The sequence below is a fragment of the Schistocerca piceifrons genome, chromosome 4 (genome assembly GCF_021461385.2).
Source record: "Schistocerca piceifrons isolate TAMUIC-IGC-003096 chromosome 4, iqSchPice1.1, whole genome shotgun sequence".
NCBI classification, from domain to species: Eukaryota; Metazoa; Arthropoda; class Insecta; order Orthoptera; family Acrididae; genus Schistocerca; species Schistocerca piceifrons.
Window position 1 is genome coordinate 113125997 of NC_060141.1, and position 14369 is coordinate 113140365.

Below are 14369 nucleotides of genomic sequence, written 5' to 3' on the forward strand. Positions count from 1 at the left end.
TTGAGGACAATATTATGGAAATGGAAGAGGATGTAGATGAAGATGAAATGGGAGATACGATACTGCGTGAAGAGTTTGACAGAGCACTGAAGGACCTGAGTCGAAACAAGGCCCCCGGAGTAGACAACATTCCATTGGAACTACTGACGGCCTTGGGAGAGCCAGTCCTGACAAAACTCTACCATCTGGTGAGCAAGATGTATGAAACAGACGAAATACCCTCAGACTTCAAGAAGAATATAATAATTCCAATCCCAAAGAAAGCAGGTGTTGACAGATGTGAAAATTACCGAACAATCAGTTTAATAAGCCACAGCTGCAAAGTACTAACGCGAATTCTTTACAGACGAATGGAAAAACTAGTAGAAGCTGACCTCGGGGAAGATCAGTTTGGATTCCGTAGAAATACTGGAACACGTGAGGCAATACTGACCTTACGACTTATCTTAGAAGAAAGATTAAGGAAAGGCAAACCTACGTTTCTAGCATTTGTAGACTTAGAGAAAGCTTTTGACAATGTTGACTGGAATACTCTCTTTCAAATTCTAAAGGTGGCAGGGGTAAAATACAGGGAGCGAAAGGCTATTTACAACTTGTACAGAAACTAGATAGCAGTTATAAGAGTTGAGGGACATGAAAGGGAAGCAGTGGTTGGGAAGGGAGTAAGACAGGGTTGTAGCCTCTCCCCGATGTTATTCAATCGTATATTGAGCAAGCAGTAAAGGAAACAAAAGAAAAATTCGGAGTAGGTATTAAAATCCATGGAGAAGAAATAAAAACTTTGAGGTTCGCCGATGACATTGTAATTCTGTCAGAGACAGCAAAGGACTTGGAAGAGCAGTTAAACGGAATGGACAGTGTCTTGAAGGGAGGATATAAGATGAACATCAACAAAAGCAAAAAGAGGATAATGGAATGTAGTCGAGTTAAGTCGGGTGATGCTGAGGGTATTAGATTAGGAAATGAGACACTTAAAGTAGTAAAGGAGTTTTGCTATTTGGGGAGCAAAATAACTGATGATGGACGAAGTAGAGAGGATATAAAATGTAGACTGGCAATGGCAAGGAAAGTGTTTCTGAAGAAGAGAAATTTGTTAACATCGAGTATAGATTTAAGTGTCAGGAAGTTATTTCTGAAAGTATTTGTATGGAGTGTAGCCATGTATGGAAGTGAAACATGGACGGTAAATAGTTTGGACAAGAAGAGAATAGAAGCTTTTGAAATGTGCTGCTACAGAAGAATGCTGAAGATTAGATGGGTAGATCACATAACTAATGAGGAAGTATTGAATAGGATTGGGGAGAAGAGAAGTTTGTGGCACAACTTGACCAGAAGAATGGATCGGTTGGTAGGACATGTTCTGAGGCATCAAGGGATCACCAATTTAGTATTTGAGGGCAGCGTGGAGGGTAAAAATCATAGGGGGAGACCAAGAGATGAATACACTAAGCAGATTCAGAAGGATGTAGGTTGCAGTAGGTACTGGGAGATGAAGAAGCTTGCACAGGATAGGGTAGCATGGAGAGCTGCATCAAACCAGTCTCAGGACTGAAGACCACAACAACAACAACAACAACATGGCTTATCTCACGTTTACTTTATCCTGTGATCCCTCAATGTTTAAATGATAATCACTTGTTACCTAGACAAATGTATTTCCAAAATTTCGTTTCTCTACCTTATTTTTTTGATGCTGCAGTTCTTTTCCCATTAAAGTTCTTTAGAAGATATTATTATTTCTTTGGCTACAGAGCTTTATGTTGAGTACAGTTCTGTAGATTTGTAAGACTAGTCACATAACGGGGTGGATGGTTGAGATATACTTTAACAGTTGTTCACCTTCTTATCCCTTGAAACGGAAGGCCTTCTGCAGTGGAACATGTGATATTTACAAATGAACTGAGTTTCCTTAGCAGTAATTCCTCACTTGAAAACGTAAAACATGGAAATGACTGCAGAGATTCTGCACTAGTCCCAGTGCACAGATGGCACAACTCAGTGCCAAGTCAGTAAACTGTGACTCAGTAGCATGTAACCTTCACTGAAACACCGAAACGAACACAAGGAGCCGGCCGTGGTGGCCGAGCAATTCTAGGCGCTTTAGTCCTGAACCGCTCGACTGCTACAGTCGCATGTTCGAATCCTGCCTCGGGCATGGATGTGTGTGATGACCTTAGGTTAGTTAGGTTTAACTAGTTCTTAGATCTAGGGGACTGATGAGCTCAGATGTTAAGTCCCATAGTGCTCAGAGCCATTTGAACCATTTGAACACAAGGACAGCAGGCCATGTCACTGGACGAGGGAGTGCACCTGTACTACTCTAACTTGTTGAAACAATAAAACATTTTTCTGAACTGCGTCTACCTTGCTTCACCTCCGACGGATTCTTGTAGTCTTAGCCAACCCATCAGAACCGTAAAGCCTAAGTGGGAGAGGCCAACGCCATCTTGGCAAATTATAAGAACGAACTCTCCACCACACACCGTAGAGGTCACCACATCATGGGCCTCTACACTTGGCAAGGAGAAGTTGCTAAAAAATGGACTGCTTAGTTACATTTTATTCCATTATTTTTATTTATTTATTTAGCTATCTTGGGCTTACATATACTTGAACAGCAACGTTCTTCTTTTCTGATCGATATCCATGATATTTCATTTTGATGATATTCGATATTCACTTTTTTAAGCCATTGTCTGTTAACAACATCTCTACTAACATTGAATGAATTTATATGCTTTTAGCAGACAGGATTAGTTGTACAGGGTGGGTTCTAGACTTACAGGGACACGATTTAATGGAACATGATTTAGAAGGGCGCAATGTAAAGGAACGCAGTTTAGAGGGTTTTATTTAAAGTGACAACTAACATGTTTTAAGTGGACAGTATGATATCGTGGCAGGTTCTGGCACAAATTGCCGAGTCACTTTAAATATGATGTCACTTCCTGCGTGAAGCTACAGCTGGGTGAGTTATACTCATGGTCACCCAGTGGAACCCCATTCTACTCACGCGCCTGATAAGGACTTTTGATGTCAGGTTACAAAAAATGGCTCTGAGCACTATGGGACTTAACTACTGAGGTCATCAGTCCCCTAGAACTTAGAACTACTTAAACCTAACTAACCTAAGACAATCACACACATCCATGCCCAAGACGGGATTCGAACCCGCGAAAGTAGCAGTCGCGCGGTTCTGGACTGAAGCGCCTAGAAGCGCACGGCCACCGCTGCCGGCTGTCAGGTTACACTTCACCTCGACATTCTAGATACAAATGATCTTGAAAAGGCAATAATATGTTGCAACTGAGGCAGTTGATTGAAATATGACTAGAGCTGGACAGCATAGGGAGAGTGAGTAGCTCGTAAAAAAAAATAATTTTCTCTCTGTGGGCAAAGGGTTAGGAAATAATAACAATGTTGTAGCAAGTTGCTTGTCGTTTATTAAAAAATATTTACAGTACAATTTGTTGACAATAATTTTTTCAAATTTCATTAGAAAGCTACTTTTACATATTTTGTAAGCTACAGCACATAAGCGCCGAGCAAGATTTCAACATTCTCGCGCTCTTTCCGCACAAACCATTAGTTCTAGAGAAAAAATTAATAGGAATTTTTTGGTAGGAAATTTAATATAGTTTAATTTTGTACTGCGGCACGTTTTCGCTGGAGAGTGCGGTTTTCGAGTTATTCAAGAAAAATGTAAAAAAGTGATATTAAATGTATTCTATCTCGGGAACAATTCTGAATAGGGCATACGTCCAAATGAATTGTTTTGTTCAGAATCAATAATATTATCACCTCGCAAAGCATGTACCTTTCCTCCTGACTCACCCTATATAGAAAGTGTAAGTAGCCTGTTTATATGTTTGTAGGTTGGCAATGCTTTAGACTACATTAATATCATTGACTGTGCTGTGCGCCCTTGCTAATAGGCTCTGTGGCTGGAAGGACTTGCAGTTACAAGCAAATAGTTAGCAGTGATGGTGGTTATAAGCAGTATTAGCACGAGCGATGGTCTGGACGTGTGTGTGTCATGGAGATTTACTACTGGTGGGACATGGATTGTAAAATGTGGGTAATGGAATTATTGACGATTATATAAATTTTGGAACTAGATGTCACATTTTTAAGGTAAAATCTACTAAATAAATTGTTTGCTTTGCAACAAAATCTTTCCTTTCCTAACCACATGCCTATTAGTAGTTAGAGCCTACAGTAGTTAGAATCTTTTTATTTACCTGGCTGTGTACTTGCTGCATTTGCTGTAGTTCGCATCATGAAGATATTCTGTGAGGTAAGTGACTTATCAAATGTATGGGTTATTGTTAGGATTTCTTCTAATTAAGAACCATTCTTTTGTGTTAATTAATAGTCATATTGCTCTATCCTTATAGAGTGTGGGAAATAAATGAATAACTTTGAGTTGTATTTGTCTGGAACAGTTCTGTAGGTCAGATATGAAATGATAGAAAATAGCAAAGAGAAAGCATGTTCGGTTTCACTCAGCAGTTTCAGAATTAAGTAAAGAAGTTTGAAATAAATGATGAAAAATTGTTGTACACAGAGATTTTTTTTGGTGAAAGCATCTTTGTGAAAAATAGGTATAAAAATATATCATCAGTTAATTTTCTACAACATTGTTTTTATCTCCTAACACTTCCCCAACATATAGAAAATTGCTTAGAACAAGCCACATCTTTTCGTCCAGCACTAGAATGAAGGCACCCACTCAAGTGCTTTAGTTAATGAGTCAGGAGAGGAGGAGGAAGGTCTTGAATCCCAGTGGTCCAGAGGGTGGCCTTCATTTTCCCACCTGGTGTCCAGATGACTGGTTCCCAGTCACGTCCTTTACAGTCGACTTGACTGGTGGAGGCAGTACATCAGTTACATGGGGTGTGGACATGAATATAAGTAGCACAACCGTCTCAAATGTAACATGGGACCCCTCCCAAGATCAAGTCTAACCTGAAGTCCTTATCAGATATGTGAGGATAAGGATGGTGGTGGTGGTGATTTTGTATATACATAGTGCAACTGGCTCACTTGTAACCAGATGCCCCAGGGGCAGTCTGGGAGGAGGGGAGGGGGTTCGATAGCATCCTTTGTTCCCAAAGTAGTACAATTGTGTAACATGACACTAAAAGTCTTTCTCAGGTGCATGAGTCCCATTGTGTAACATGACACTAGAAGTGATGTCATACCGGAATTCACTCAGCAGTTTTGCTTCAGAACCTAACATGCTACCATACTGATAGGAAATATAAAATGTAATATGAGAGGCACATTAACAAATTGAAGATATTAACATCATTGCAATGAAAGCATTCTACATGAAGATATCTAGAGCAAAAAGATCAACTATTAGCAAATGTAAGAAAAATTCTACACTTATTATCTGCAGCCTTCTGTACTATGAATGTCAGAAGGTTCGTTCTCCAAATAATGTTTTCTATTTCTACTCTATTCAGTCTGAGTACTGGGCTAATGAAAACGGCTTTTCCCTACGTGCTTCCTAATCCATCTTATTATTTTATCATTATCCCCACATGAGATACACAATGATGCTAGCCAAACAGCTGTCTGTTCTTTCATGAATAAACGGCTTTGCTTGTCTTCTAATGAGCCTCTTTTCATTTGCCCTGGCATGTTTGCTGCACTGTTATATGGATTAAACCAGTCCATTGAGACTTCAGCAGCACACTTCTTCATATGTTCGATGCCTGTTGTCAATCCTAGTTTATAAAGGGTCTAAGAACTGAAACAATGTTCAAGAACAGGATGCACTAGCACCAAGTATGTATTTTACTATAAGGATTCACTGCATTTTCATAGAAGCCTCTAACAAATATGTATTTTGCTTTAGCCTTCCCTAACACTGGTTTTAGGTGCTTGTCACATTTCATACTGCTTCTTATTATTAACACTAAATAGTCATATGTTGTGATGTTATCAAGATGTTTACCACTAGTAACAGAAATCTATTAGTTTTTCTGTTTTTTATAGTCACTATCTGGCATTTATCCATATACGTGTGGTCCTCCTGCATTTCCTTATGTTCATTGAACGACGGTACTTCCCTGTGGATAACTGCATTGTTAGTGAGCTACCTCACACTCTTTTAGTGAGCTACCTTATAGTTTTTTGATCCTATGTAACAAAACATTTATGTATTTTGAAGTCCTTAGAGCTCCTTTTAAGCACTCTTTATGGATGCTCAATGTTACATTCGTTTGTGTGGAAGATCTGTCATCGAGCATTAAGTGCTGTGTTCATTTAGTCAAATATTCAAGGAGTCAGTTAATTTACTTTTGTTTCTTTGGAAGTACATCTCTGCAGCCTGGTAGATACTGAATTCCCAAACCATTCTACTGTAATATGCTGCCACAGAAGCTGAAATAAAACTGCATATGTTATTAATACTGTGCAGTTGTAGCAAGGGTAGAATCCAAATGGATGTGGGTAGTGTTGCGTTGGGAGGGAATACGCCAAAATTTAGACATCACTCGAAATATTTATTAAAAGTCCGACCATTATCATATTCCAAGAACGTTTGTACACTTCACTTCCTCCCCTAAGTGAATTTTCATTCAGAAATGACCAAGCTTCTTAAGGACAATTAAGACACTAGAGCAAGCCAAACACAAATGATCATAACTTCAGTCATGCTTCAGAAACTAGCATATAACCTATTACACTTATCTAGAAATTTATTCAAATGAAATATACATAAAGCTCCTATAAGAGGTCTGCTACGGTATGTCTCTTTCTCTACCAATGTTCGTTAGTTGTACCTTCATCAGGAACCTCACATTCATTCAGACTCCCCAAAAACTTAAAAAATTGGCAGTATTTAGAAGAGAGAACCTTCTTTCACATTTGGTTAAAGAAGCAACTCCCGGACCTTGGTGTCCAACAAACACATTCGATCATTCTCCTTACTGGCAACAAGTCACAAGAGTTCAGGTGACGGGAACGACTAGTGACACCAGACTAATTCAACCAGCACTTGGCATAGTCAAGAAAACAACGATCTGTCGCTTATAAACGATACATATCGACTGACAGGGAACTTGTGAAACGGACGTAAACCATCCATAGTTTTCAACAGGCAACTTGCCGATTAATATTTATCACTAATTTTGCGTAAGGTGTCAATTACCACAATTACAAGCATTTCCTAGCTCACACTTAGCGATCTGTGGGGTCGAAATGTAACATACATAAATATCAATTCTTAAACAAAACCAAATCAGTTATAAGAAAACGCCAATATCCATGAGAACCACGCCCAGACTGACCCCTTGCGTCAAGTTCAGTTGCACAAGACAAGCAATCCATTAAATACAGTTAGCCTTGCGTTTATTCAGTTTCCTAAGCGACATGTAAAGTCTGGCCAACTGTCTGCTTATACTGACCAAAAGCACGGTGAGGGTTGCACCACAATGCCACTGCTGTGTGCCCCGATGAACACCTCCTCTCCACTCGGTGGTCAAACTCAAAGACCAAGGGACTTCATTTTGTTCCCGCCAAGTTCCACTGGCCATCGCAACGCCCTTGTTCAGGCCCTGACGGTACAGACTTGTGCAGCAGACGCGCGATGCTGTGCAGTCGCCCACCACAACGGGAAATTTAAGCGGTGGAGCGGAGGTTAACGTTGATGACGGTACAGCAGTATCATGCAGTAATTATTCTGAGTTTGAAGGGGAGCAACAGTGTAAGAACGCATGCTACGATCGTGGAAGTATACAGCAACAATTAACCATCACATGACACAGTAGTTATGTGCCAATGCCATTTTCCATTTGGTTAGGTAAAACAGAACGGCGAAGAATGATATGGAAGATCGTCGGTCTGTTAATACACTACTGGCCATTAAAATTGCTACACCACGAAGGTGACGTGCTACAGACGCGAAATTTAACCGACAGGAAGAAGATGCTGTGATGTGCAAACGATTAGCTTTTGAGAGCATTCACACAAGGTTGGCGCCGGTGGTGACACCTACAACGTGCTGACATGAGGAAAGTTTCCAACCGATTTCTCATACACAAACAGCAGTTAACCGGCGTTGCCTGGTGAAACGTTGTTGTGATGCCTCGTGTAATGAGGAGAAATGCGTACCATCACGTTTTCGACTTTGATAAAGGTCGAATTGTAGCCTATCGCGATTGCGGTTTATCGTATCACGACATTGCTGCTAGCGTTGGTCGAGATCCAATGACTGTTAGCAGACTATGGAATTGGTGTGTTCAGGAGGGTAATACGGAACGCCGTGCTGGATCCCAACGGCCTCGTATCGCTAGCCGTCGAGAAGACAGGTATCGTATACGCATGGCTGTAACGGATCGTGCAGCCACGTCTCGATCTCTGAGTCAACAGATGGGGACGTTTGCAAGACAACAACCATCTGCACGAACAGTTCGACGACGTTTGCAGCAGCATGGACTAACAACTCGGAGACCATGACGCTGCATCATAGACAGGAGCGCCTGCGACTGTGTACTCAACGACTAACCTGGGTGCACGAATGGCAGAACGCCATTTTGTTCTGATGAATCCAGGTTCTGTTTACAGCATCATGACGGTCGCATCCGTGTTTGGCTGTAGATAGGGTGAGGGTAAGGGGAAATTGTAAGGGGAGGACGAGGGTGGTTTCCATTTCCAGTTACTGACTGACTGATGACGTGAGATCAAATTGGATCGAAATGTCCAGGTAGCATGTGTGTAAGGATTCTAGCTATGCCAAAGAATGGCTGCGCTACCCATTGATTACTTTGCCTTTCCTTGAATGGAGGAAGATTTTGTGGTAGGAATTTCCAGACTGATGACGAACTTACTTTCGATTTATATCGTGTCCTGAACTGCCAAAATGCGGACGTCTAAAACTAACATCCTCATCAAGTCCTACGTATGGTCATATCCAGGTTAGGTGTCAACTGGGCGTTACAGTGTCGAACTCTTTTTAAAAATTTAGGATGGCAGAGTCAACCTATTAACTTGTATTAATTGCTTGTAGGATGTTACGCATGAAGAAATCTAGCTGTATTACAGACGAGCAAGTTTCCATCAACTGTGACAGTAGCGAAACGTTCCACTGACGCAAGGAAGTACACCTTTAAGTTATTATAGCCTTCTAATTCTTTACCACGCTAACGTAAGCATAACAACTCTTTGCAGTAATGTAGGAATTTCGGGTGATATTATGTACTTAACAGTATTTGGAAGGTAGTGGGTCTGTTCGCTGTTGTAATTCCTCTCTACACACTTCGTAAGGAGTTACCTATGACAACACTCGACGGATGTCCAAACTCAAAGAGTCATTTCCATGTCTTTCGTTTGGATAATCCTCAAAATTTTCTAAATGTATCTAACAAAAATTGATTGTTATCTCCTGAAGATTAATTTTACCCGTTTCCTGCGTCTACAACTACATTAAATTGTGTCTCTATCTTTGTCTAGTAATGAGACCGTGACAATTCTTTGATCAACCCAGTTCGAATTATTACATTTTTATTGGTTATGTAGATTGGTTATTGAATGTCAGTAGACTGCTTCAGTGAATTGTCGTGGTTCATTCTGTTTGATTCAGGAGAAAAATTTATATACAGGAAGTTTTCCGTGGCTTTTCAATCCATAGTTTTGACAGAAAAGAAAATTTTCAAATCTCTTTGTCCCTGAAGTGTACACTCTGATCGTCGAAGGAAATTTGCCCAGCTTTTATTTAAAAATAAATGTGCATTATCCGAAAATTACCTCGAGCAATTAAACAGAGAACCGACTCGTGGAGATAACATCTTGGACCTACTGATAACAAACAGACCCGAACTTTTCGACTCTGTATGTACAGAACAGGGAATCAGTGATCATAAGGCCGTTGCAGCATCCCTGAATATGGAAGTTAGTAGGAATATAAAAAAAGGGAGGAAGGTTTATCTGTTTAGAAAGAGTAATAGAAGGCAGATTTCAGACTACCTAACAGATCAAAACGAAAATTTCTGTTCCGACACTGACAATGTTGAATGTTTATGGAAAAAGTTCAAGGCAATCGTAAAATGAGATTTAGACAGGTACGTGCCGAGTAAAACTGTGAGGGATGGGAAAAACCCACCGTGGTACAACAACAAAGTTAGGAAACTACTGCGAAAGCAAAGAGAGCTTCACTCTAAGTTTAAACGCAGCCAAAACCTCTCAGACAAACAGAAGCTAAACGATGTCAAAGTTACCGTAAGGAGGGCTATGCGTGAAGCGTTCAGTGAATTCGAAAGTAAAATTCTATGTACCGACTTGACAGAAATTCCTAGGAAGTTCTGGTCTTACGTTAAATCAGTAAGTGGCTCGAAACAGCATATCCAGACACTCCGGGATGATGATGGCATTGAAACAGAGGATGACACGCGTAAAGCTGAAATACTAAACACCTTTTTCCAAAGCTGTTTCACAGAGGAAGTCCGCACTGCAGTTCCTTCTCTAAATCCTCGCACAAACGAAAAAATGGCTGACATCGAAATAAGTGTCCAAGGAATAGAAAAGCAACTGGAATCACTCAACAGAGGAAAGTCCACTGGACCTGACGGGATACCAATTCGATTCTACACAGAGTACGCGAAAGAACTTGCCCCCCTTCTAACAGCCGTGTACCGCAAGTCTCTAGAGGAACGGAAGGTTCCAAATGATTGGAAAAGAGCACAGGCAGCCCCAGTCTTCAAAAAGGGTCGTCGAGCAGATGCGCAAAACTATAGACCTATATCTCTGACGTCGATCTGTTGTAGAATTTTAGATGTTTTTAGCTCGAGTATCATGTCTTTTTTGGAAACCCAGAATCTACTATGTAGGAATCAACATGGATTCCGGAAACAGCGATCGTGTGAGACCCAACTCGCTTTATTTGTTCATGAGACCCAGAAAATATTAGATACAGGCTCCCAGGTAGATGCTATTTTTCTTGACTTCCGGAAGGCGTTCGATACAGTTCCGCACTGTCGCCTGATAAACAAAGTAAGAGCCTACGGAATATCAGACCAGCTGTGTGGCTGGATTGAAGAGTTTTTAGCAAACAGAACACAGCATGTTGTTATCAATGGAGGGTCGTCTACAGACGTTAAAGTAACCTCTGGCGTGCCACAGGGGAGTGTCATGGGACCATTGCTTTTCACAATATATATAAATGACCTAGTAGATAGTGTCGGAAGTCCCATGCGGCTTTTCGCGGATGATGCTGTAGTATACAGAGAAGTTGCAGCATTAGAAAATTGTAGCGAAATGCAGGAAGATCTGCAGCGGATAGGCACTTGGTGCAGGGAGTGGCAACTGACCGTTAACATAGACAAATGTAATGTATTGCGAATACATGGAAAGAAGGATCCTTTATTGTATGATTATATGATAGCGGAACAAACACTGGTAGCAGTTACTTCTGTAAAATATCTGGGAGTATGCGTGCGGAACGATTTGAAGTGGAATGATTATATAAAATTAATTGTTGGTAAGGCGGGTACCAGGTTGAGATTCATTGGGAGAGTCCTTAGAAAATGTAGTCCATCAAGGAGGTGGCTTACAAAACACGCGTTCGACCTATACTTGAGTATTGCTCATCAGTGTAGGATCCGTACCAGATCTGGTTGACTGAGGAGATAGAGAAGATCCAAAGAAGAGCGGTTTGTTTCGTCACAGGGTTATTTGGTAACCGTGATAGCGTTACGGAGATGTTTAACAAACTCAAGTGGCAGACTCTGCAAGAGAGGCGCTCTGCATCGCGGTGTAGCTTGCTCGCCAGGTTTCGAGAGGGTGCGTTTCTGGATGAGGTATCGAATATATTGCTTCCCCCTACTTATACCTCCCGTGGAGATCACGAATGTAAAATTAGAGAGATTAGAGCGCGCACGGAGGCTTTCAGACAGTCGTTCTTCCCGCGAACCATACGCGACTGGGACAGGAAAGGGAGGTAATGACAGTGGCACGTAAAGTGCCCTCCGCCACACACCGTTGGATGGCTTGCGGAGTACAAATGTAGATGTAAATGTAGATGGATAATCAGCTAGTTATACCATAAATTACTGGCACACAAATTAGTACAGTTGCTTCATAGTAACATAAGAGATATGTCTGTAAACTTTCTGAACCGTTGATGTATTTGTAATAATCTAAGAAACTGGAACTATTTTGCGACTAAGATAAATTTGGATGGAAACACTGACGATCAGATCAGGCTTCTAATCAGCCCAGGTAGTAATATATCTTACGCATTCCATCAAATAAATTAAGAATGTTTTTTATAATCACAAATTGAAGCTTCTGTCACTGACATCGTACTACTTCATTTATATTCCTTTTTTTCTTTCATGTTTTTATACCAAAGCAGCGGATCTTAGCAGAATGGCTAATTCAGTTCGTCGCATGTAGATTGCGGGAATCAGTTCTTTTGTAAGGGCATAAACTCCGAAGCAATAGTCATTTCTGTGAAACTGCTTTTGTAGCAGTTATCGTTTACGTTCCGGATATGAATGCTTCTACGATAACGGAACCAATGGGAAAACAGTAACTCTTTAGAGTTAGTTTATGACATTATTCGTTTCAGGAACATAGTATAGTCTCTCTACCGAAGCAACCATCTTATTCGAGCTTCTGTGATGGAATTTCTTAAGCTTACAATTTAATTATCTCAACAAACCTCCTTCAGAAACAAACTGCGGAAACTTGTACTGCGAGGCTAATTAGTTCGCCACCTACTGCCGGTTTGCACGTTCGCCTAGAGGTCTAGAGGTCGTATTTTAACCATAGTGAAAACATCCCAGCCGTTATAAATTTCTCAATGGTAATTACAGAAGAGTCACAGAGGTTCCATCCATTTACCACGAACGATTTGAAAGACAATTAGAAACGATTAATGCCAGAAATGTGGTACGTGTTCCGAAAGAGGCTTGCTCCATGTAGTGTTTAATTGTTAATCTGTAGCTCTCCCATAATTTTATGTAATCGGATGTTACTTCACTGGTCTAGACAAGTTCTCAGTGTGATGATGGAAGTGAACACTAATAATAGTGCAACAAAGAATTCCCTGTGACTACAACTACAAGAAAGAGAAACATAGTTTTGTACGTGATATGAGTTATTTTCTGATTAAAGTGATTTTTATATCCCTCTTATATGCAGACGATGTAATATTTCTTTCGGATAAAAATGAACTAGAAAATAAAACGATTTGTTGCATGGAATATGTGAGTAATAAAATTTAAACATGCCAACCAAAAACCAAAAGCCTTTTCTCTTACGGGAAAGACCTCAAAATTTTAAAAAATTCTAACATTTCGGCATTTGTAAATTACAACCTTGACGTCAAGGTCTTTGTGAATACACAGGTTCTATAAAACACATTGTAACCTTCCCAAGATAAAAAACAAATTGCCTTCAGCAACAAATTACGATTTATTTCGAGCTCTCTGGGCTCTGTTTGAGGTGTTTAATAGTCAACAGCATTTTTTCCAATTTACGATAATACCAGTTCTGGTAAGATTACACCAGTATAATTATGAAATGACACCTTGCGAATACAAGTTTTACAAAACTAAGGCAGCGAAAACTTACTGTTTCGAGTAATGGTTACACGGTTTTGAAGTACAGTACGAGTTTTCACGTATATACATTTTCAGAAACGGTCTGGAAAGCTTCTAAGGCCGTTGCAGGATAGGTTGTGCTAAGCGATAACTGTTAAGAAAAAATTCGATACCTTTAGCCGCGTTAGTTAGCATTGAGATTAGCCAACCAAGCCGATGTGCGCGCAAATTCAAACGGCTCGCCAGAGACGGTGTCGCCAAACGTTTTCTGCGTTTTGTTTTCTAAAATTAATAAGAAACTGTTGCGATAATTGGGACGCTAGTAAGGATCGAACCCGAGCAAAAGACTGAGCAGTCTCATGCGCTATCATCTACGCTATGAGAACAACTGCCGTTTGAATTTGCGCGTAGAACGGCCTCATTGACTGCAGTGATAATTAACTCGGAAAGGGCTCAACCTATCGACTTTTTTCTTAAAAATTATTTCTCAGAACAACCTATCCTGCAACACCCTTACAAACTTTTCAGACTGTTTCCGACCACGCTGTATACATTTTTTCGTGCTGCACCTTGTTTTTAAACACAGTTCAAAGCAAGTCACGAAACAACCAGATGTGAAGAGCATAAACACATATGCTTTCATTTCAAAGAAGATGTAAAGACATTACGCTATTAATCTACACTGTTGTGAACGCGAAAGTAACTCTATCTGTTGCCTTTTCACGACTAAACGGCTAAACCGATTTCGATGAAATTTCGTATGTAGATGGCTTAAAGTCCAAGTAAGAACATAAGATAGATTAGAAAGCTTATTGT